This window comes from Cyprinodon tularosa, unplaced genomic scaffold (assembly GCF_016077235.1).
Source record: "Cyprinodon tularosa strain WSP-4 unplaced genomic scaffold, ASM1607723v1 ctg518, whole genome shotgun sequence".
Lineage (NCBI taxonomy): Eukaryota > Metazoa > Chordata > Actinopteri > Cyprinodontiformes > Cyprinodontidae > Cyprinodon > Cyprinodon tularosa.
The window spans coordinates 72,063-98,806 of record NW_024039250.1 but is presented as its reverse complement, the minus strand read 5'-3'; the positions used below and the strand labels follow the sequence as shown (position 1 = coordinate 98,806).

Here is a 26,744-nt window from a genome sequence, read left to right as displayed (position 1 = left end):
AGTACCACCTGGTTTATTTAGACATCACCTAAAGCACTGAAGGGCAGCTGCTTCACCTACTGTACAAGCTGCCCTGCATCATTATTACTGGATATCTGTGTTTCCTATAATCATATAATGTATAAGTGCATTTTTAATAGTAAAGCATTAAATGAAACACAACCTTTTATCATTGTCCTATATTGCTTACTGTCTGACTGTTTAAATAGCTCCTTATGTCTATTTTCTTTTTTAGTGGCATCGTCTACAAACACAACACTAAGAATTAGCCGTAGAATGAGTGTATTCAAATATAAAATCACTTTTAGCAATTATAAAAGACACTATAACACTATCTTATCTGGAATGTAATAATATCCAAAATAAACAGTCAGATTCAAGCATTTTTACCAGACATTAATGTTTGTACTAATTTACTTATAGAATGTGTGGAAATCTATGTAAGATAAAATCAATATTAATATTCTTCCTCTGTTTGTTCTTTTCTTTATCCTATTTCTAGAAGTATAAATAGTCAATTAAATTACTATTATTATGTGGAACCCTAATTATGCTTTTTAAACCAAAAATAGCAGATGTATAGGCACCATTTCTTGTTGTTGTACTCTATAAGAGAAATAACACCTGCTAATAATTATACCTGAACTTCCTCAAAGAGTCATCAAAAAATGAAAACAGTAACAGCAACTAGATATAGGCAAAAAGGAAACCCTCACATTTTCTTTTTTAGTTGGCTGTGGCTAAGAATCAGAAATGTTGATGGCTTACAGCCTTTATTTGCCCATTTTTCCAGCAGTCTTCAGAACTCCTGGCTGACTCAGAATATTTCGTTTTATAACAGAAAAAAAAAAGGCTTTTGTTTTTTAGTGTACATAATATTCCTTTTTTTATTATTATTGGGACTAGTTTTGTAGCCTAATATTAATTGTAGTAACCACGGCATTTTAGTGTGAATAAATGTTCAATTTTGTGCTCCAAGCACACGCAGACAAGAAAACAGCCAATCAGAGAGAGAGAAGGCGGAACCTAAGGCAGAACAACCAATGAGAGTTGAGTTAAACAGCGCAGCACAGTTCCATGCGCTGCTACATTAAAGGGACAGGAGAGAGCAAGCAGAGGAGCTGCGAGAGGAAAAGAAGCCACTGCTGCAACAACTACTGCTGTAAATTATAAACATGTTGCTCACATCCAATTATTGGTCGGGACAATTAGGTCGGTTCAAAACTTTGGTAGGGACATGTCCCTATGGTCCCTATGCAAACCTACGCCCATGGATAAAATAATGGAAGGAATCAAGAGACTAGAAAGCAACAGAACAACATCAACAACAAAAGAAACCAGCCCTGAGTGAAGGCTTTTAAGCCCAGCACTGATGAGAAAGATCATCTCCACCTGTGTAGGCTGACCAGGTTCTCCACAAAGATCCTCTATGGAAGAGATGCATAACCCTGAATAATATATAGTCTAAATCAGGGGTCTTCAACGTTTTCCAGGTCAAGGACCCCCAATCTGATGTCTAGATGGAGCGGGGACCCCCTAATTATATATATTGTATTCAATTGTGTTATATCAAACTGGTCCTATATGTAACGACAGTAATTTCTCCGTGGGATTATTAAAGTATTTCTGATTGTGACTCCTGGTTGATGGGTCAGGTGTTGTGAATGAATCGGTTCCCAGCTTGAAAGAGCTCCTGCACTGGAAAAACATTCTGCTAATGAGTAAAAATGTTTTAAAATAAATGTATTCACCCTTAATTTAAGCCGGAAAATAAAATGATCTGCAAATGGAATGAACATTTTTACCCTTGAAATAAGATAATTAGATATTGTGCCCTTGAAATAAGAGACTTCAGGTGTTTTTTCTTATTTTAAATGTTAATGGTCTTATTCCATTGCCAAAGTGTCTGCTCAATTTTAGAAAAAATCCACTTATTTTAAGAAATAATTACTAAATTAGATTAACAGTTTTTGCAGTGTGTGTGTCTCTGAATGTGAGCATTGACGACTGAAAGACATCTTCTGCCTCCATTTATCTGTTTACTACAGTCTGTTGAATTCATGTTAATGTGGATTTAAAAAACATTTCAATGAGTGGAAAAAATTGCAGAGAGAAATAAAAAAAAAAGTCTAATCAAGCAAAACTTTCGTGACCCCCATGCAGAACCTCCGTGGACCCCCTAGGGGTCGCGGACCCCCTTTTGAAGACCTCCGGTCTAAATGAAAGTGTCTGGAGAGCTGTACTGAACGAAATGTATTTTTGTATACACCGAGTGTCTACAAAATGAGAATAGTCTGTCTAAGTCTAGTTTTAGATATTGACATTGATATAAACTGACTAATAGCTTCTCCATTATTAAACTGGTACATCATTTTTTTAGGTTGGTGACACAATATTGGAGCATGTAAAACAGATTTATCTACACAAAGCATCAGAAGGACAAGATCTATGTGCAAAAAGTAAACCTGTACATGAAATTATGTTTTTGTAAAGTATTTTTAGAATGTTTTTGTTGTTGGCATTCATATAAATATACTGGTGGGATAAGTTAGTATAGGTCTGATTGGTTTTGCTAAACATCTATTTTGAATTTATTGCGCCCCCTGGAGAAAACTCCACCAGCCGCCACGGGTTCCCTGAATAGCATTTTATCTCCTTGCATTTTGAGAAGTATCTAAAATAGATCAGCCTCTTTATCCAGAGCATATTTATGTTATGGATTGATTTTTTCCCCAACGGCTTTGTATATGATTCTTGTAAGTTTGAGGTGCAAAGTTCTGCTGGAGGTTTCTTCCTGTTCAAAGGGAGTTTTTCCTCTCCACTGTCGCTACAAGCATGCTTAGTGTGAGGGATTGCTGAAGAGTCAATGAGTCGATGCAATCAGCTGGTTTTCCTTAGATAGAAAACTTTGAATCAATCTGACTGGATGATCTGGTGAACTGGAAAGTGACCTGAGATGACATGATGTGAATTGGAGCTATAGAAATACACTGAATAGAATTGAAAGAGAATATAACTTAATTCCCTGTTTGCTCTTAATTTTATGCTTCATGAAACTCAAATAGGATATAATAGAAAATTTTTAATTTATTATCGGCAAATATGAAAAAAAAAATATATATAAAACTAATTTTTGAGAAAATAAATGTAAAAAAAGTTTGTTTCCCAAATAATCCCCAGGACTTCCCATATCCCTCCAGCCACCAATCATCCTCATACCTGGCTGTACTTTTATCAGACTCTCACTGTTGTTCTGCTCGATAGCTTGCAATTGTTCTTTTTGAAACCTTTAGGTACTTTGGGGGATTTTGATCGACAGGCTACGGTGCAGCCATCACAGTTTGTCACCTCAGGGCAAAAAAAGAGAAAGGTCCACCTGATGAGAGGCGCGTGCGAGCATCATCTCTTGTATTCACAGTAATTGTGAATTTGCCTCAGCTGAATCCTCAGGTGACAAAAGTTACACAAAGTTACACACTTAAAAAAAGGAACAGAGGTGCCAATGCATGCCAACTGGTACACAACTCTCTGTTTCTACATTCTCTTATAGTCTTTTGCTGCAAAGGTTTAAAGTTGAGCTCAAGGTGGAAAGTTTCAAGTTTTACTGGGTCCAAAATTTGGCCAAACTGTTTCTCTGCAGTTTTAATCCCAGAGCTAAAGAAGCTGGGAAGATTCTGAATAAATTTACCATATGAGATGAAAGTTTTACATTTTCAAACAAATTGAGAAGAAAAATCAGACCTAGTCAACATTATCAAACTTTCTTAAAAAAAAAAACAAAGAAAAACAAAATGTGGCTATTTATGGAAAATCCCACTGTAGAGATCTTCAACGTTTTCCAGGCCAAGGACCCCAAACTGATGGCGAGATGGAGCGGGGACCCCCTAATTATATATATTGTTATATCAAACTGGTCCTATAGTCACTCTGGCTACGTTCACACTGCAGCCTGAAGTGACCCAAATCAGATTTTTTTTGCCCATATGTGACCTGTATCTGATCTTTTCATGACAACACAGATCCAATTTTTTCCAATCCGACCCAGGCCACTTGGCTATGTGGTCCTAATCTGATCTTTTTAAATTCGACCTGTGACCTGAACGTCATTAATACCCGACAAAGGTCACTATTCTGCGTCTTGTTGCGCAGAAGCTGCAAGAAAAACAACAACCATGGCAGATGATGATGCGGAGAGCAGTATTTATGTTTAACCATCTTGAAAAGATTGTGATTTTATGGTTGGAAAAGACTGATAGATGCGCGCCGGCACTACCATCCATGTTTACTTCCATAAACATAGAGCAGGTTGGCCTGTGACGTCATCGCGTTCTCTACTTGCATGCAGGACCCTTGCATTGTATGACTGCAGTTAACAGAGGAGATCACATACAAGTCGCTTTATATATTTGGAAATGTGAACAGCAACGTAAACAAAAATCGGATTTCACATAAAAATTGAGCATCAAGGCCTGCAGTGTGAACGTAGCCCAAATTACATATTGAGCAATGTAACTAAAGTAATCCCTCCCTGGGATTATTAGGCCCCGTCCACACGAAGCCAAACACTGGCCTAAACGCACAAATTTTTCACCAAACCAGCCTCTCATCCATACGAAGCCGGCGTTTCAGGGGTCTGTAAACGATCTTTTTTTTATTCAGCCTTCAGAGTGGGAAGATTTTGAAACGCCGTTTTCGCGTTTCCATCTTTAAGGTCTGACCGCATTTTTATTCTTACACGCATGCGTCATAGCATCGCCTCTAAACACGCATGCACGACACAGTATCACAACAACAATGGCGCCGTACTGTGTTGAATGGTTGCTGCTCATGCTACTCACCCTGCTGTCGGGCTTACAACAGAATCTTCTTCTTCTGGAATATCTCCAGGAAGAACAGAGCAATATCGACCACATAGTTCAGCACCTGAATTTGACTGAACCACCAAAATGGACCCGCAGGGCAACCATGTATAAATATTACTGCGCATGCCCTACATTTCGTCGCCTATTTTTGCTTTGGCACCACAGCGCCACTTACAGGCCTGGCATACATTTTGCAGCTTTTTCATTCATTCGTGTGGACGATCACATTTATTTTACGTCTCCGTCTTTAAGACAAACGTTCTGGAAAACATTAGCGTTTCATGTTCGTTTTGACTTCGTGTGGACGGGGCCTTAGAGTATTTCTAATTCCTGGTTGATGGGACAGGTGTTGTGAATGAAACGGTGTCCAGTTTGAAAGAGCTCCTGTGTGTCTCTGAATGTGAGCATTGATGACTGAAAGACATCTTCTGCCTCCATTTATCTGTTTACTACAGTCTGTTGGATTCATGTTAATGTGGATTTAAAGACATTTCAATTAGTGGCAAAAATTGCAGGGAGGAATATAAAAAGAAAGTAATCAACCAAGACTTTTGCGACCCCCATGCAGTACCTCTGTGGACCCCCTAGGGGTCGCGGACCCCCTGTTGAAGACCTCAGCTCTGTAGGATTGGGATATCGATGCTCTTCAACCAACAAACACACACACACACACGCACACACACACACGCACACACACATATAAACCTAGCTAAAAATGCTGGTGAAGAGGAAGAGGAGCTAGCTAAAAATCTCCTTGTCGGAGGTGGAATTTGCTCTTTCAAATGACTTAAAAAGTGGGTTTGTCAGCAGCTATCGTAATTTGTCACAAAGTGTAATGCACCTTTCCGGAAGAAGCTGCAGCTCATATTCCTTTTACAAGTATTTTGGGATTTAGAATTTTGAATGGGTCTTAGTCATAAGTATTTCAGAAACACTCATTTGAAAAAAAAAAATGGTTACACTTTGTCATTGGAGAGCATGCAATTCTGATTCTAAAGGGCCGATAATACAGCAGTGCGTCGCAGTTAGCTTGTCGCAGGTATTTTATTGTTCCACGCCACTACGCCAGAGGGCCAATCAGGAACTAGCTGTGGGTCTAGATACGGCCGAGGCGGTGAGGAAGGGGGAGCAAGTTTGTCCGACAACGGAGGGACATGAGGACAGAAAGAGCGGGGATCCAGGTGGAAAAAAGGTCCTAGCGTTCTCGCGCACCTCGCTCTGCTAGCTGCTCCATCTTCACCAGTCGTTTTCCACAATGGCGGCCAGACAAACAAAACCAGCCGGTAAAGAACCAAACAGGAAATACGCATAGAGTGTAGGATAGTCTATTGCTGATACTTTCACTTAAGTCCTCTGGAGATTTAACAAAGTAAACTTAGACTGAACTGTTTTAAATGATGATAGAAATGAGAATGATTGGACATCTGACACATGACCTCAATCCAGGGTTTTTATTAAAAATTATATTTAATAATCTATCACTTTTAACCCTTATTATTCACTAAACAATGATTTAAATATGGTTATGAATGCCAGTAGTAACAGTTGGACATATCTCTATTTCTCACAAAGTACTTTTAACGTTTTCCTCAAAGAAATCCTTCATAATTTCCCCTTTTCTTGTTAACATTCATTGTCTTGTCCTTTTTTCACTCTCAGTTGACATGCTCTCTTCTTCCAGGTTTCCCTCTCTCCCTATTTGCAGAACCCCCCCTCCCCATCTTACCTCTCAATGGTTCTCATTAAATATTCACAGCTCCATTCCAGGCTAATTGTCCTCAGCACGGCAGAAAGCAGCGGAATGAAATTAATCCATTAGCTTGGAATTGCTTTCATCAGAGCCGTGGACTCAGGAAGTGTGTGTGTGAGTAAAAAGCTCCTTCTCTTCTGACATTCGCTCAGGCAGGCGTGCTTGCCCATCATCACATGTACATGTCATTATTCTGGACATGAATGGCTGATTGTGTTATTTTTTCATATTTTGTCCAATCTGACCTCTGTATAAAAGTCATTACTTCTGACAACTCAAGCTGCAGATCCTTTAATAATTTGAATCATGCAACACAAACAACACGCTTTTTAGGATAATAATTGCATCACAATCTGGGTGTTCAGGTGAGAGAAATATATTCCAGAAAAGGGCAGATAAACTCCAATATATGTTTTAATTTGCTTTTTCCTATTATAGTGATGTTTTTCCTAAAAAAAAAAAAAATAGAGTGGAAATCACCATGATGCAATTTATTGCCTTAAAAGACTTTTAATCAGAGGAATCAAACGTATTATAGAATACGATTCTTGTTTTCTAAAATAATTAGACCTTCAAAAGTTTTATTTTTATCAGTTATTTAACTGACTGAAAGAGTTTTGCTACAAAATTATTAAAAAGTAGTGAGGAGCATAAAATGTTGCTACTCTTTTAAATAAAATTATTAATTGAAATATGTATATTCTCTTGGACTAAATGCAAAAAATAAAACTAAAAAAACTAAAACCTGAATTTATCATTTTAGCTGCTTTTATGCTTGTGTCTCATAATATTTATTGTAGATTGTAGATTTATTGAGATTAAGAAGTTAAAATGGCACACTGAGGTTTTCATATATATATATGTCACATACCTTACAAACCAACAATTGCTGCATAAATTAGCACTTTGTCTTCTTACGTTTCTCAAGTGACACTGTTTTTATTGATAAGCAGGTTGTATTCTGTATATGGGGATACCAATGCAATTTAATCTTACTTACTATATATTGTTATGTGTCAATTATAAATAGATAATTAATCAATAAATATATTTACTTCTTTTGTGTGCAAGGAAACACAAATATACTGTATTTGCCGGAGGAAGTTTACTTTTTTTTCTCTCCATGATTTTACAAATCTGATTGTTTTAAAAAGATATGAAAAACCTCCCAGTTACTGTAGCTTAAATTACTAGCAGTCCAGTTATTTTAAGAATTTAAGAGACATTAACAATTACACAAGTATCAACATTTTGAGATTGCATCAAACATTTAAAGAGACTCTTCGCTTGGAAAGCAAACATCATAGGTGGAAAAAAATCAAAAACATTTGTAGAAATTAAATAATGAAACACTCCAAATATAAACCAACCTTACAAAGAAAATAAGGAACACTTGTCAAAGATTTTAACATTAATTTAAGACCAGTAGGCTGACAGTGCCTGAATGAAGACTTTATAATAACAAGATAACATCAGAATTAATATGTAAATGTATGAATTGATAAGCATTGATCACAGCAAAAAAAAAAAACTGATTAAAGTATCTTTTCCTTTAAAAACATCAACAAATCATTTTCCCCCTTTAAACATTTTTGTATTCAAGTCTTTCTTTCCCTCCTTTGTAACACAGCGACTCTCTCAAAGTTCAAGTCAATAACGCTCTGCTGAAGGTATTGACAGGATAAAGTGGTCCTACTTAACGGGCCGAGCGTTCGCTCTCATGGCGTCTCCTGGGGAAAACGACCAGAAATGGGAAGCAGGATTAGGAGGAGAACAAGAGTGAGAAAGAGCAAACAAAAGACGGAGCAAAGCAAGGGAGGACTATGATGAACATGTTTATCTATCCATCCATCCATCCATCCATCCATCCATCCATCCATCCATCCATCCATCCATCATCCATCCATCCATCCATCCATCCATCCATCCATCCATCCATCCATCCATCCATCCATCATCAATCCATCCATCCATCCATCCATCCATCCATCCATCCATCCATCCATCCATCCAAGAAAAAAATCTGCAAACAACAATCTTTAAACTTTTTATCATTTTCAGGTTTTTTTTTCATACTAAGGTTTTGGCAATAAATACATATAGAAATGTAAAAAGACTGAAATATTCTGACAGTAGCCATATACTGTTACTGCCTAAATGCAGCTGCAGCTTCTTCTCTACAATCCGATGTCGATAATCTTACCTTATACCAGTTTTTACCTGTGAAAACGAATCGAAAACACTAAGAGGAGAATTTAAATTCCTGGTTGTTCAAAAAGATAATCACTATTTATTTTAAGACTTGACTCATGCCTCTGAAACTTGATTTGGACCAGAGGGATTGTGGACGAGACTAAGATGGATGTTGTCTTCAACTAACTGTCCTGATTGGTCGGGAGAAAAACAAAGTATAATGTTGTGGGGAAGCACCTTGCGTCACTGTTAGACAAGACAGAGGATCTATGTTGCTATGGGCCTTTATCTGCTCCAGAGCAAATTAGAAACATTCAGCATGAAGAGAGTCTTAATTCTTTTAATAATATAAATCTTAAATTAAAAAAACGAGTCCTTGATTCTTGTGAATCATGCCAAACATTTTGACCAAATCAAGACACCTCCGAATGGTGGGGCAGCATCTGAGGTAGTCATGGAATCTGAACCGGGTTTAGACTGCCTTCATCCAGTTGAACTTTCTGAGTTAGCAAAACTATTGTCTTCATCTAAGCCTTCAACTTGTATGTTAGATCCAGTTCCAACCAGATTATTTAAGGAGGTATTCCCTTTGATCTCCTCCTCCATTCTAGATGTGATTAATCTATCTCTGTTACAGGGATATGTACCAAAGGCTTTTAAGGTTGCTGGAATTAAAACTTTACTTAACAAATTATCTCTTGACCAAGATTACTTGGTGAATTATAGACCTATAAATATCTGTGGAGTACCACAGGGATCAGTGCTAGGACCAATTCTCTTTACTTTATACATGCTCCCAATTGGTAGAATTATTAGACAGCATGGGATTAATTTCCACTGTTATGCTGATGATACCCAGCTATATCTGTCTATAAATCCAGATGAAGCTAACCCATTACATAGATTACAGGCATGTCTGAAGACAGAAAAACCTGGATGACTCTTAACTTCTCTTAATCTCCTGTCCAGGGGTGATGCTGAGAAACTAGTCCATGCATTTGTTACTTCAAGGCTGGACTATTGTAATTCTTTACTATCAGGAAGTCCACAAACTGTAGTTAAAAGCCTTCAGCTGATCCAAAATGCTGCAGCCAGAGTTCTGATCCCCCCCAGCCATCGTAGACAACCATACAAACTTCATCATTCCTTACCTTGAGTAGACATGGATATATTTTAGTATATTCTGCTGTAAAATGAGTCTTATCGGACTACGTTCAGCTTCACAGCCCCCCTCCCCACCCACGCTCTCTCCATTCATTTCCTGGTCGCAATCTTCACTCACTGTAGCAGCAATGTCCACCATTACTTCTTCGGTTCTTTGATAGAACGTGTTTATTTTGGGACGTTTTTTCCGTTCTGCCAGGCCAGGGACTGACTGCAGTTCTACTGTGAGGTGTCTTGGTCAAGGTGAATGACCACCTGCCATGGAACAACCAGACCATGCATATTGCTTTAGGTTAATAGACTAGATTAGTTAGGCTATGTATGCTTCCAAAATAAATAAATAATTTCACTGTCCCCCTTCTTTTACTTCTAAAACTAGACTGCTGGGTGTAATGAATCTAAAGAAAGTTGACGACCTCCTGGCACTATGAACTTCAGCATCTGCTGACCTCTCTCCATCAGTTTACGTCGCCTCCTTATTGATGCTGAGTTCCTATTTTTCTGAACCACTTCCATTTTCTTATGGTACAGCTGACCATCAAATGTGGAATATAAAAAAAAAATTTAGACTGGATTTGTTGATAAGGTCCAGACAGTAGCTACGTTTACATGGACACAACTAATCGGATTGAAGGCCTGATCAGATCAAAAATGTTTCATGTAAACATTTCAGACTGAAGATTCTAATCCGATTCGGTCCGATCGGATCTAAATTTAATTCCGAAAGAGAGAGGTGGTTTTTGCCGATCGCCATTCCGATTGGCGTCCATGTAAACACCCATTCGGATCTTAAGAGTAAAATAATCTTCACTGCGCATGTGTGCGACGTCAGCGTGACGTTTTTCCGCCTTGTCAACAACAGGAAACCACCGGTCGCTCTCGCTCTCGCTGTGAACAACATGGCGGGGGGAGTCTAGGAACGCCGACTTATACACTCAAGTTCATTTAAAGCTGCAGGAAGCAGGGATTTATCCTCCTCCTCTTCCTCTTCTTCCTCTCCACAGCCCACTCGCTCTCCCACGCCGGTTCAATCGCTCATTCTCTACATTTTATCTCGGACATTTCGCTGCCAAGCTCTTTTTTCCTCCTCTCTCCGTTTTTCTTTCCGCTCGCTCCGAGCGCATCGTTTGTCAGGCCTCCCAAAAACCAGACGCAGACAGAACTGCCAAGTTTGGCAGGAAGTTCTGCGCATGCTTAAAAGATTTAATCTGATCCAACGCTTGGTACATGTATACACACGTCATGATCGGATCATTTCATTTAGTGTCCATGTAAACGGAGATTTTGAATTTCCGATCAACCAAGGTTTGGATCGGATCGGGGAAATTTTGCGCATGTAAACGTAGCTACTGACTCATTCTTTCACATGTGCTTCTAACAACTATCTTCATTCCTAACTGCTTAATTTTATTCACCTGAGGCCATTGGAGTAATTAGAATAAGTGATTACAATAATTTGGTTCAGTGAGCAAATACTTTTAGCAAAATAATGTATATTTTGTCACCACTAAGTAAATTAAGGTTGAATTTTGGTTGTAATTTAAAAGTCTGATGAAATGATAGATAAAAAAAAAAATCCCAAATAATGTTCTAAAAATGTGTTGATACTAGTAACAATTGTTGAATATGAATTATTTCTTTGCAGACATGTAAAGAATGTATGAATACTATGATCTATTTTCTACAAAAATTATTTGGTCATAAAAATGTAGTAAAAGTTGTATAAAATCATCCAAAAAACAAACAATTACTTTCTGGTATGTACATATTAATCAGTCTGAGTTGCACCGATCACTGACTAGTTATTTATTTGTTTTGTGAATGATCTTATACACCTCATATTAAGTTTTTATGACCTAATTTGTTAGAACATTTAGCTTTACAATAGCTAACAAGATAAGAGGTTGCAATTTATTCATCAGTGTGTTTAAAAATAAGGAATTAAAAACAAATAAGGGGCATAAAGAGACTCATTTATGCCAGCAAGTATTCTGACTTAACTCCGCCCACCTCTGGGACTGAACTGCTACCTGTCTGCCAATTAAGAGGCTGCCTCATTAGTGCTAATTTGTCTTTCCCTCCCTCAGCCTTTTGTTTATTCTCCTTCCTTTTCGTTTTTCCATCCCGGATTCTTGCCTCTTTTAGAAAAACAGCATAAAGAAAAACCCTTCCTCTATTTGTGTTTTCTTCAGTTCGCTGTATCTGCTGCGGTGGAGAAATTAAATTTGATAAATGAGTCAATCTTTAAATATTAATTATGTATTAATTACATTCACAAGGCAAAACAAACCTTGCTTAATGATTTATGAGGATCGGTCCCACTTTACTCTAGATTTCATTGTCCAATGAGAATCAGGAGAGAGAAGGGAAATGGAAGGGCTGGCAAATTAAAACAATGAAACAAAATCCAACTAAAGAGGAAGAGAGTGTTTTTCAGAGTCAGACAGCAGCATTCAGAGGCCTGGAAAACAAGAACGCCGTAGCATCACTATGAAATGTTTGTCCAAACTAAATAAAAATTAATAATTAGATCACTTTTTTCACTAGTTTTAGTAATGTGGGACCTCTGGTCTTTTTTGCTATAATTGAATTAAGAGCTGCATAGGTCCCTCTGAGTCAGAATGCAGAATACTTACATTCTCTAAACCAAATTGATCGACTGTAGTTATTTGGCTCAAACTGAGTTTTTAATAAGAAATGAAAGGAAGCCCTTCAGTATAGGTACTTCCTGCGATGATTCTGGAAGTAAAACCTTCCACAGGAACTCTGGTCAGAACATGGAGGCTGACGTCGCTTTTTTAAGGACATGAAAAGGTTTATAGGTTACGGAAGACGGCCACTTTTACTTAGCCTGACGTAGTCCTACTCGATTCTAGTCAGAATGAGTCTGATGCTGCTCCATAGAGCTGTGATTATGGGGCGTGTTTCGAACGAACCAGGAAAAAAAATGCCTCTGCACTCAATTGGATAGACCTACAACCAATAAGAGCAACGGAGTGCGTGACGTATGTTAAGCCACGCATAGTTGTTGTCAACAAAAATCAAAGCGTGCAGTTTCACACCTAGAATAAGAAGATGAGACTTGATCGCGTTTCTCTGTTCCTCTTTTAAAATTAATTTGCTGTCGATATCTTCTAGAACAGACCTAATAGCAGAATCTACTCACCTCAACTCTCCAGCGGCAGCCATTGTTGTTGTCACCCAAGCGCGCTTTGGTCACGTGGTTGATTACGTTACTGTTGATCATCTGTCCATCATCGTATAAAGCCCGCCTTGACAATGTGATTGGCCCGCCAGATATTGTGCTAGCATACTCGCGCTACTATTGAGCAATGCCAGACCGAACTTCCTGACCTCAAACTTTGTGGGCGGGACTAAGTTCGGAATGACACCCAGGCTAACTTTTACTTTTAGCATGGTCTAAAATGGAGCTATTTGCAAAATCTAGTTGCCAAAGAAACTTTCTTCCCCATCAGTTTATGTGATAAATGCAATGAACAACTTATAGCTTTGGTAAAATTATATTGTTCAATTTAAACCACCTTTAAAATAAATGAATACAATAAAACTGAATGTTCATTAACATGTTCATTATTGTTTTATTAAAGGAAAAGTCGCTCATATTCAGGATTCAAATTCTGAAAGTTCTTTAAATCTGAAATGATTCCATCCTGTTCAATAAATGATCAGTGTTTTTAATTCAGAGTAATTTTCATGTGAATGTGCTTTACTGGAGGCATCCATGTTTGTCAAAGAACACTACTGCCACCTACTGGTTAGTGACATTGTCACGGTGCGGTATCGGCTGTTGATCAAGTCCCAGTGCTGTATCTGGTGTTTGTCACAACGCGCTATTATCCAAGTCATCTTGAAAACATTCTTCTTCCAAATGTTGGCTACATATTACGGGTTTTTTCTCTGGCCAGAAGTTCGATGGCAAATCCTCCCTCTTCAAGTTGGCGATCCAACGACCAACCCGTCCGTGGAGGATCAGGAATCAGAAAGGTGGAATAACTCTTTTTTTCACTTTTACCCGATGTATTCCAGCATCCAGCTGCAATGCACGTGGGCATTGTCAGTTTCACTATAGCTCTGGTGAATTTCAATGGTGAAGTCCTCTGGAAATCTTCAATAATTGTTGTTGATTGCAGATGTGTCTAGTAGTTCCCATTGATTTAGCTTGGAAAGCGGGGAGAACGGCGCTAGGCTTACCGCACCGTGACGTCACTGCTGGAAGATGGCAGGAGGGAGGGGCTACTATATTTGGGCAAAAATGGCCGCTCCCAGATTCAGTGATCGAGACGAAAATTATCAACTTAAAAAAAAAAAAACATGAAATCCACTAAATCACAGACGTATCAGTGTTAGGTATCAATAATGATCCATTGATTATTAATAATAATAATAAATCCAATTTTGTACCGCACTTTTCATTAAGAAAAATCTCAAAGTGCTACACAGTGCAAATAAAATCAAAGATAAAAATCAACCATAAAAATCATGTGGTCAATAAAATCAAAGATAAAAATAAACAACATAAAAATCATGTGGTCAATAAAATCAAAGATAAAAATAAACAACATAAAAATCATGTGGAGGCAGAATAGGCTTGCTTAAATAAAAAAGTCTTCAAGCCTCTTTTAAAATCATTCAATGGTTGTGGAGCTCTCAGATGATCTGGGAGAGAGTTCCAGAGACGGGGGGCAGCGACAGCGAAGGCCCGATCTCCCATGGACCTTAATCTGGAGCGAGGAAGGTGAAGGAAGTTGCAGTCTTGTGATCGAAGAGATCTGGTGGATGAATGTGGAGTGAGAAGGTCCTTCAGATAATCCGGTGAGGATCCGTTTAAACACTGATGGGTGATGAGCGCGATTTTGTATTGAACTCTGCAGGTGATGGGAAGCCAGTGAAGGTCATGCAGAATAGGTGTAATATGGGCAAATTTGCGGGCCCTCAAGAGAATCCTGGCTGCGCTGTTTTGAATGTATTGGAGCTTCTGAAGATGTTTTTTATGGATTCCAACAAACAGAGAGTTGCAGTAGTCTAACCTGGAGGAGACAAATGCATGAACGAGAGTCTCAGCATCAGAAAAAGAAAGGAACGGACGAATTTTGGAGATATTACGAAGATGAAGGAAACAGATTTTAGACAGATGCTTAATGTGATTTTCAAAAGTAAATTGAGAATCCATTCTAACTCCAAGATTTGTAACTATGGTGGAAAATGCTGACTGGACTTTTCCTTTAATTCCTTTAGTTTATACGCAGCATAGTGATACTTATACATGTTTATACTTAGCATACAGCGTGTATCGATGCTTTGAGCAGGTGAGGCTGAAATCACATTTCTTGTTTGCGCAGACAAATTTGCCCAATAGTGCAGATTCTAACAATATGATGCTTTTATTAATAACTATTAATACAGATGTGCTGATCTTAATAAAAAGCACATCCTCAGTTTGATGAGAGTAAATTGTTAAACATAATAAAACTGCAGATAATTAAGTGCAAATTCTGGTAATCCAAAGTATTAAAAAAACTTTTTGTTTTATTTTATACTTTAGAATACCAGAATTTGCTTATAATTATAAGAATACAACACTTTTGTTATCACATTTCTTAATATAACTTATAAAAATCAATCTTTACAGCAGACTTAGACCCGGTCCTCAGGCCCACTATCCTACATGATTTAAGTGTTTCCCTGCAGCTAAATATCAAGTTGAGTTATAGTGCAGGCCTGCTTCTGAATTTTAAATTCTATTTGTTTAATTATTCTATTGAAGCATATTTTAAAAACAATGTCTGACTGTCATTTGTTTATTTTAAAAGATATTTTATGTATCATTTCTTTTATCAGATTGAAACTATTCCTATTGCCATTCTGACATTTTCTTTCATTAAATGAGGAACAATTTTTCAATTCAATTTATTTCTATAGCGCCAATTCACAACACATGTCATTTCAAGGCACCTTACATTTCAACCAGATCATCCAGTCAGATTGATTTTAGTTTTCTATCTAAGGAAAACCAGCTGATTGCATCGACTCATTGACTCTTCAGCAATCCCTCACACTAAGCATGCTTGTAGCGACAGTGGAGAGGAAAAACTCCCTTTGAACAGGAAGAAACCTCCAGCAGAACCAGGCTCAGTGTGAGCGGCCATCTGCTGAGGCCCACTGGGGTTCAAGGAGACAGAAGCAGACATAGAAAAAGAAGCATAGATACAAAAGGCAACTGTCAACCAGCTCCACAGGCGGCCCCGTCCAGGAAACACACAGCCAGGCAGACGAGCTCTGAGCCAGCTCCCACGTCAGAGGATGAAGAGAGCACATCCAGTTAGTCACAGTCAGAGAAACAGGACTACACTGGAAAACAGGCCAAGCTCCAACATCTATAAACAAAGGTGTTGATGGCAGCAGCACAGCTGATATATTGTGCTGAATTTACTCCAGGACCGTAAGTTAGGAAAGAAAAAAATAACTTGCAGCAGCTACTCGTTTTCGCCTGATCTCTGAATTGTTCAAGTTCCTCCTGGCAGGTAGAGCAAACAATTTTACCAAAGTAACAATATGTGAAAGCGAAAAGTAATGAAAATTAAAACTACTCTTAAAAGTACTATTTTTCAAATATTTTATAAGTAAATCTAACTAACGTTACTCACCTCTGGAACTCAAACAGCAAGAGTCTTGAGAATGTTCACATGTATTTTTTTAAAATGTTAACTTATATGTCTTAGGGTGGTTAGGGGCATGCTTAGCCCCAGGTTCATGCCAGAAAGATAGTTTTGTCAAAGTCTGCTCATGTCGGCTCTGTTACAGCAGTATGACCCAATCTCTTGCACTCTCCACACTTGCATACGGTTTCTGCTCGCTCCCCTGATGGATGGGAGTCTCCTGGGCTCCCTTCTGCTCTTTTACACACTCATAAACACAAACACACAGTGGCACACAGACACACACAGGCACGCCGAGACTCCCAGTGCTAATAAATATTTCAAAGGCGGAAAGTTTAGTAAACAAAGGTGTGTGGGTTTCTGTGTGTGTGCTCCGTATCTCAGGTTCTGAGGGATGCTGAAAAAAAAGGTGTCATATGGGGGCTTCTTCCCTTCTCAGTTTTCTTCTTCTTCTTCTTCTTCTACTGTATATTCGTGTCCAGCTTTTTCTCTGCTGTCTCTGAAATTTGACCTTGCGGTTCTGCAGCTTTAACCAAACAAACGTTGACCACTGCTGCATCCTGTTTCAGGCCGGGAGGAGAAGGCAGATATACCGCAGCCTGCAGTGTCAGGTACAGACAGATACACTGACATATGTGTCAAATACAAGGTGTGTAGGTGCTGCATTAATTTATACTAATATAATTTTTCTTTAAAAAATAATTTAAAAAGAATACTGATGTTCTGTAATGGTTAAGACTAACTAGGTGCTAGATTACTGAGTTCCATCTGTTTACTGACTAAAGGAACTAATCAGCGGATTAAAGAGGGACTAAGTGTCAGGACTCAGAACAGAAGGACCCATCATTCAGGCAAAGCACACAGTGGGATTATTCAAAAACAGGAACAGGCAGGCTCAGAGGTCCAGGAGTCGGAAGCCCGGTCAGGCAAACGGATCAGAACAGGCAGGCTCAGAGGTCCAGGAGTCGGAAGCCCGGTCAGGCAAACGGATCAGAACAGGCAGGCTCAGAGGTCCAGGAGTCGGAAGCCCGGTCAGGCAAACGGATCAGAACAGGCAGGCTCAGAGGTCCAGGAGTCGGAAGCCCGGTCAGGCCAACAGATCAGAACAGGCAGGCTCAGAGGTCCAGGAGTCGGAAGCCCGGTCAGGCAAACGGATCAGAACAGGAAGGCTCAGAGGTCCAGGAGTGGGAAGCCCGGCCAGGCAAACAGATCAGAACAGGCAGGCTCAGAGGTCCAGGAGTGGGAAGCCCGGCCAGGCAAACAGATCAGAACAGGCAGGCTCAGAGGTCCAGGAGTCGGAAGCCCGGTCAGGCAAACGGATCAGAACAGGCAGGCTCAGAGGTCCAGGAGTGGGAAGCCCGGTCAGGCAAACAGATCAGAACAGGCAGGCTCAGAGGTCCAGGAGTGGGAGGCCCGGCCAGGCAAACAGATCAGAACAGGCAGGCTCAGAAGTCCAGGAGTCGGAAGCCCGGTCAGGCAAACGGATCAGAACAGCCAGGCTCAGAGGTCCAGGAGTCGGAAGCCCGGTCCGGCAAACAGAGCAGAACAGGCAGGCCCAGAAGTCCAGGAGTCGGAAGCCCGGTCAGGCAAACAGATCAGAACAGGCAGGCTCAGAGGTCCAGGAGTTGGAAGCCCGGTCAGGCAAACGGATCAGAACAGCCAGGCTCAGAGGTCCAGGAGTGGGAAGCCCGGTCAGGCAAACAGATCAGAACAGGCAGGCTCAGAAGTCCAGGAGTCGGAAGCCCGGTCAGGCAAACGGATCAGAACAGGCAGGCCCAGAAGTCCAGGAGTCGGAAGCCCGGTCAGGCAAACAGATCAGAACAGGCAGGCTCAGAGGTCCAGGAGTTGGAAGCCCGGTCAGGCAAACGGATCAGAACAGCCAGGCTCAGAGGTCCAGGAGTCGGAAGCCCGGTCCGGCAAACAGAGCAGAACAGGCAGGCTCAGAGGTCCAGGAGTGGGAAGCCCGGTCAGGCAAAAAGATCAGAACAGGCAGGCTCAGAGGTCCAGGAGTCGGAAGCCCGGTCAGGCTAACAGATAAGAACAGGCAGGCTCAGAGGTCCAGGAGTCGGAAGCCCGGTCAGGCAAACAGATCAGAACAGGCAGGCTCAGAGGTCCAGGAGTCGGAAGCCCGGTCAGGTAAACCGTTCAAACGGGACCAGGCAGGCTCACTGGCTGAGAGGCAGAACAGGTCAGGATCAGGGAATAAGAAATACCAAGGAACTCTAAAAATGCTCTCACCACTGGCTAGAGAGAACAGTAATAATCTGGCATGAATCAAGTAATTAAGCCGCTCATCAGTGCCAAGATCATGACACTAATCTTAATCTTACACTACCCCTTGAAAACCAAACCGTGGTGAGCTTGGATCAGTAAACCGTGCCGAGCTTAGTTTCTTACGACCGTTTACACACTGCGCTAGCACGGTTCCTCACCTCCTAGTGGCGATCTATGGTACTACTGCTCTTTGGAGGGAAACAAGCAAGCCAACATGGTGGCACCCTTAACATTCAGGAACTGTTGTTTTGTTATCATTGTGATATTTCGTTGTTTGCAGATAGTCAGGTGAAGAAGGAGGCCTTTGGGGAATTTACTTGACTGAGTCGGATTTTGGGAAGTGGATACGACAAACGATAGTCTAATCAGGGCTTCCAGGTGCAGGAAATAAGGACAGATGTTGATTCAGGTGTGCGTGCCATTTACACGCAACAGTTATTTCGGTTACCGTGCTCGGATGATCTCAGCACGACTTAGAGGGACAGTGTAAATGGAGCTATAGTTATAGGCAACCAACAATACTTGGGTGCCAACTTAAGTCACTTGTTCAGAAAGCATGATTATCAGTGAGCTGTAATGTTCTCACACAATTCCTTTTGAGTATTGATAGTGAAGTTTAGAGTCAGAGGCAGAGGAGTCAGCAGACAGTTAGCTTCTGATTGAAGTCAATGTAAATTCGCAACATATACCATCTGAAGGCATTATATAAAAAAAACGGATTACATTCAAATAAAGACATAAACAAATGTGTTTAATGAAATAAATCTAGCCATATCTTACCAAATGGTACAACATTCGATTTGGGCTTGAGATGATAGAAATAAAAAGCAATAATAAACAAATTTAAAGAGGGAAGTCGTTTACTGGTGATAATTACAGTGCTCACTCATTTGCTGCAAAACTAACATAAATATTCCAAAAGCCCTTTTTTGGTAAATTATGAGGATTTGCTTTGTATAGTTGAAACTTAAAAAAGGCATATTTTTTAACAGTCTGCAGGATCTGATCTCCTCCACCATAGTTCTGCTTCTAAACCCCAAACACCTCAAACACGCTTAATATCTAACATGCAAAACATCCCAAATGCATTTGGATTTCATGTGTGTCTACAACCATGTTTATATATTTTTCTGAGTGATTGTGTATGTGCTGGCCTATATGTGCGTTTGTGTAAAACTATCTCATCCTCAAGCTGTCACAGAGGAGAGTGTGACTCTGGGATCATCTAAACCCCACAGTAGAGGCAAATAATTATCATACTGCTGCTCACCAGCTCACAGTAAATAAAACATTAAAGACTCAGAGATTTGGCTCACAAATTTGGGGGTGGAGGTTGGGGGGGGTGATTTGAAGTCCTTAATACTTAATACTCACTTTACTGTATGTTCTGTTGTATCAATATGTAATGAGGATTAACTGCTAGTCCATTAATATAAGGTCTTTCTGCTCTGTTGGAAGGATAGGAGAGCAACAAACATCATCCATCCATCCATCCATCCATCCAACCATCCGTCCATCCATCCATCCATCCATCCATCCATCCATCCATCCATCCATCCATCCATCCATCCATCCATCCATCAATCCAACAGACAGATCACCATCCATCCGTCCATCCATCCAACCATCCGTCCATCCATCCATCCATCCATCCATCCATCCATCCATCCATCCATCCATCCATCCATCCATCAGACAGATCATCATCCATCCGTCTGTCCGTCTGTCCATTCATCCTAATGTCTTGTTCTACCGTTGGACATGTTGTTCATAATATCAAATGTCATTGATTAATCATTAATGTAATAAATTCATAATGACACCCCCCCCCCCCCTTTACATTCCAGGGGTTACTGTGTTTCCTTTCAAGGGTTTTTTAATCATCAACAACAAGATACCTAAAAGCTTTATCAGCCTTTTCCAGCTGTGAGACATGAGAGTCATTTAAACTATCATCTCAGTTAAACAGTGTCACTGGTAAATGTCATATTAATAAGATTAAAAAAGAATTCTTAATGGAAGATCACCTCTGACCACTGAAGCCTTCAGAGACTCTGATCTGTTGCTTTTCAATCAGTGAACAATTCATAATTGTCAAAATAATCTAAAATACTTTTATTTCCGCTCATGAAACAAGTCTGGATGCACATCCTCGAGATGCAGAAGCAAAACCAGAAGAACGAATGAATGAAGACAGACACTTGGGAAAGAGTTGTAGTGGTGGTGGGGGCAGATTAAAAGCTAGGACTGATAATATGATTATCGGGCTCGCTGTGCGTAAGCAGGGCTCAGCTGAGTGACAGCAGTGAGAGCAGGAACTGTGAAACTGTAGATGACCCTGAATCTCTGCCAGGGGCCCACACAAGATGAGGGGTGGGGGGGGGGGGGGGGGGGGTGCAGAGCCGTGGTGGCGAGGCTATGATTAAGGAGGAGTTCGTTCTCCTTTGGGACAAATATTGCTCTATTATTTCATGCAAACACAGAATAATAAAAACTCTAAGGTCAGATGAAAGGACAAACATTTAAATTCTTCCTGCTTTCTTACTGCCAAACATTTCACCTTTGGTTCAATCGGATTTTTCAGTTTGATTATTAGTGTTAAAGAACTATTGTTTTTCTCTACATGCTTATTTCAATAAAAATGCTCCTTTGAGAGCAGAGATCCCACATAGCTCTTATTGGGTTAAAGACATCATAATATAGATGCTATTCATTAACGCTCACTAAGCTGAAAACGCAGAAAAAGAGAGATAGAACCAGCATAGTGTTATCACTCGATGATTTTGAAGGATTTATCTTTGGCATTGCTGAGCATCCTGTAGTCATTGTACAATCTGTTTGGTTTTATATCAATCTGTTCTTTGTTTTTTTAATTCCAACATGAGTTTGTTCAGAATGTGGATAATGGAGTCGAGAAATGAAGAACAACCATAAAAATCAGAACCTGCCTCTGGTCCAGGATCCCTTCGCTGCAGAAACCAGGATAAGCTAAACGTTGTGTTTTACTAAACATAGTCTTGCTGTTTAAAAAAAATCTATTTGGCAAGTTGGTGATTAACTTCAGCAGCAAAAAAGAAGTTAAATCAAGGCTAAGCTAATCAGTTTTAGCTTTAGTTTTATGGTTGTTTTCACAGTGTGAATCCAAAAAGTGTTTTTTTAACAACACTGTGAAATATTCCGTTATTATATTATTCACACGGATTAATTCAATTCAATTCAGTTTATTTACATAGCGCCAAATTCACAACACATGTCATCTCAAGAGACTTTACAGTTCAACCAGATCATCCAGTCAGATTGATTCAAAGTTTTCTATCTAAGGAAAACCAGCTGATTGCATCGACTCATTGACTCTTCAGCAATCCTTCAAACTAAGCATGCTTGTAGCGACAGTGGAGAGGAAAAACTCCCTTTGAACAGGAAGAAACCTCCAGCAGAACCAGGCTCAGTGTGAGCGGCCATCTGCTGAGGCCCACTGGGGTTCAAGGAGACAGAAGCAGACATAGAAAAAGAAGCATAGATACAAAAGGCAACTGTCAACCAGCTCCACAGGCGGCCCCGTCCAGGAAACACACAGCCAGGCAGATGAGCTCCGAGCCAGCTCCCATGTCAGAGGACGAAGAGAGCACATCCACTCAGTCACGGTCAGAGAAACAGGACCACACTGGAAAACAGGCCGAACAGGATTAACAACTTTATTTTCTAATCACTTCACTTAAACAAAAAAACAAAAACATTGTGAGTATGAAGTGAATTTTGAAAAAAATATGCACATAAAAAGGAAATTTAGAAACTCTGTTCCACCTACATTTCTATAGTTTTGAAAGATGGTATGAACAGAATAAAAAACGTAAAAATACAGGTAAGAATGAGCAAAGCTGCACAGAAAGGTCAAGACCAGAGTGTGATGAAGGGAAATACGTAGTAAAAGGTGGACGGTGCTGTCAAAACTTTCGATAAATGCTGGTTATCAACAGCTGCAGCAGTTATTTGGTAGTTTTCCAGTTTAGAGGGAATGAAACTTTTTCTCTGGGATAGAAATGACTGCACTGCAGTCACACAAGTAAGTCAATTTTTCTTAAAATAAGTGCATTTCTTCTCGGATTTAGCAGCTAAGTGAGACTCTTTGCCAATGGAATAAGATATTTACATTTGAATTAAGAAAAAAAACAGCTGCAATATCTTATTTCAAGTCTATAATATCTAATTGTCTTATTCAGGGTGTAGAAATACTCATTCTATTGGCAGATCATCTCACTGCAAAAACAATCTAGAAATAAGTAAAGATTACTTAAATTAAGTGTATTTACCCTTAATTTGAGTAGGTAAGTCAGAGGATTTGCCAATGGAATCAGTATTTTTACTCTTAAAATAAGATAATTAGATAAAATGCACTTGAAATAAGACATTGCAATAGTTTTTTCTTAATTTAAATCAAAATTTTCTTGTTCCATTGGCAAAGTGTCTCACTTACCTCTTCAATCCAAGAAAAAATGCACTTATTTTAAGACAAAAGGACTTCTTAAAGCTACAGTGTGTAATAATTACAGGCATATAAAGTCAGAAATGTAATATATTATACATAACTATGTTATTTATCATCACCTATGAGCTCAGCCTTTTAACCATAATATTTGCGTTGCCTTAGAATTCGTTATTTATAATTACATAGGAGCGGGTCTCGCAGCCATGGAGGCTGACATCTTTGCGCTACGGCAAGCGCAGAGGCAACAAACTAGCGATTGCGAGATCTCCCATGACGCTCGAAAATAACTACGGCAAGTTGAGAGAGATGAACTGAGACGGTACTGAACAGTAGATGGCAGTATTATGCCTGAGAAGCGTTTAGTCTGCCTGAAACCAAAGAAGAAGAAGAAGCAGGTATACTGCGCCTCGGTAACAAGAAAGGTGAACAAGGCGGCAGGCGTGAGTGACTTTGCAAACTGTTTGGCACTGTGTGGCCAAACATCAGACGAATGGAGGATCATGCCTACACTGTATCACAACGAAAAGCGGCGGGCACCGAACCCCCGTCATCTAAGAAGCGGAAACACGACGAGAATAAACGCAAGCGTGACAAGAAACAACAAAAAACACGGATCAACATTGGCACGGCATTTACACGATGGAAGTCACTGATGGAGGAAAAAGGTTTTCAAAGGGACGCTCAAGTTGCCAGTTTTCTCTTGGACAGGTAATTAATCCTACACACACAATTGTCTAATATCACTGCAGTTTTTGGAGTACAGGATGCTCAGACCTGTCTAAAACAATAACATGCTGCGGCGTGATGATGCTGTTACTCTCCAGTATACTTATTCAGCAACGTCCCTGACGTTTCACAGGTAATGATTCAGTAATTTTCTGTAAAATAATTTTCTGGATATATACCTCGGTTACTTCTCTCCGGCTCCTTTGGAGATCTTCAAGCCTTTCCTCCTCTGCTCTCACCCCGCTGGCACCCCTCCCTCGCCTGGCCCTAGCTGCACGGCCTCCCTGCCCTCTCCCTCTTCCTCGCCTTGTAACCCCCGTGCCACCAAAATGACTTGGACTCTGTAAACGGGGAATATATATTCTTCCAGCGAACACAATCTCGCTGTTAAACTAATGACTACAATTACTTCGTCTGTTTATATCACCATGCAAAGCAGCTCACCAAAATGTCACAACGATGTAGAAAAAATAACGGGTATGTCGCTGAAAATTACACACTGTAGCTTTAAGATTTAAATTTTTTGCAGTGTATATATATATATATATATATATATATATATACTGTATATATATATATATATATATATATATATATATATATATATATATATATATATATATATATATATATATATATATATATATATATATAAAATCAAATTAAGGTTGAATTTAAGGTTGAATTATTTTAAGAAATAAGTGTTTAATGCGTTAGAAATATTACAAGAATTAATAGGAAGGAAATTAATCTCAGCTTCACAGGCAACTTATAAAGAATAATGATTATTGGTTGAATTAGAGAAAAAAGCTCAAAGATTCTATGAGAGTCACTTCTTTTTCTGACTATTGTAGAGTTCTGTCAGAATGATCTAACAAAGCCGTACTTCCAGCAATAAAGAGTAAACAACCACTGACTTTATATATTATCTTTGAAACAATTTGAAATTAAAAGCCTGTCGCACCAAAGACCAGAGGCTGCTGACCAAAGGATAAAGACTTAAAATTGACATAAACACAACATAGACACAATTTAAGGACTAAAATCTCAAGACCAATAGTTTTCTCACAAACATGTGAAGACTTATCATGTTCTCTATCTGAGCCTGGATAAACAGTAAGACTCTTAAAGAATAAACGTTTGTTTTTAACAGAAAATATCTTAAAACTTTGAAATGAAAAACATTCTTGCTTACATTTTTATTTAAATATTGTAAATATTCATAAACTCCTAATAATCAGTAAAAAAAGATAGTTTCTTCTTACAGTCACCCATCAAGTCAAACATGACGAGCTTGATGACAATCAAAAAACTGCAGTTAAATATGTTTTCATCTTAATAAAATCAGCAAATGAAATCTTCCCTTATCAGTGGTTCCTTCTGTTGTTTATTTAGCTTTATTTTCCTGAAAGGACCCAATAATGTCAGTTTACAAATGGCGAAATGGCCAACAGGCTTTAGATTGTGTGGAAGCCTTTTCTCAAACCATAATAGCTGCGGTGGGAGCTGAAAGTGGCGCTGAGATGGGGAGGGGGGTGTAAGAGCATTGTAATGCTGGTGGTTTGGGATTGGGAAGTTGGGAGTGGGGGAGAGGTTGATCCTGCTCCGAGGATAATGGGAGCAAAGGGAGCAGCCCAGGCAACATATGGCCAGGCTGGGCTGCCTGCTGGTGCACCAGCTGTGGAACTGGTGGCTACGATCACACAACCACTAAAGAGCCCATCATCCCTCCCTCTTAGCCTCCATCACTCTCATTCGTCTGCGCATGTGAGTTCAGCTCAGTGTCAGAGGAAAAAAAAACTCACAATCAATCAATAGAAAAATCCACTAAAGTTTGAAGATCATTGTTTGTATTTAGTTTAATATCTGTAACATCGTCAATGAAAGCTAGAGGAGCTCCACATGCCCTCCAGGAGTCTCATTTAGATAAAAGTTGCTTTGTGTGTTTTTGTTTAGAGGACCAGATCCCCTCTCAGCGCACATTGGTGGTTTCTGTCAGGCTCCCCATAAAAAAAAGAAACTTTTCTCAGCCAGATTTACTCCTCTGGATCACTGCTGTGAAAGACCCAATTAGTAATCTAATCTAATTAATATATTTCATTTATTTCATCACCATTAATAACAGATACCTACTTTCACTTGAACTTTACTCCGTAAGTCCAGTTCAGTTATTCCATTCCCTCACTGAACAAGTTTAACTACCATTGGTGACCAATGGATTGTAAAATAAATAATTAAAAGCTGTGCAAAAATGCAGGAAAATATATCATATGGAAAATATAACTAATAGAAACATAGAAAACTGATTAAAATAATGAATTGAAAATCCTAATTTTGAATAAGATTCTTCCCACTTATAATGGCTGCTGCTGCTTTAGATGCAGTGCTAACTTCTTCTAGCCATATAACTTCTCAACAAGGTACCTCTCTTCACTTGATGTGTTAAAGCTTGATAAAAAAATTAATCACAAATACTTCTTATAAATAGTGCTGGTTCATGTCTGCAAATGACAAGGTTTGCTTGTTTTCAATTATCCCAGAAAATAGACTCTGCCTAAGAAGATGGTGGATCGTGCATTTAAAGCAACTAATAAGTTATATTAGTATCTCAC

At 39.4% G+C, this 26,744-nt stretch overlaps 1 long non-coding RNA gene across 1 annotated transcript in view; it reads right to left on the bottom strand.

Moving 5' to 3' along the window:
* Positions 1-8,194: 8,194 nt before the first annotated feature.
* LOC119795633 overlaps positions 8,195-26,744 on the bottom strand; it is a 30,426-nt gene continuing 11,876 nt past the window's right edge. Inside the window, exon 3 of the long non-coding RNA XR_005282348.1 lies at positions 8,195-8,342. This is a non-coding gene — a long non-coding RNA (uncharacterized LOC119795633). The remainder of the gene's footprint in view (positions 8,343-26,744) is intronic.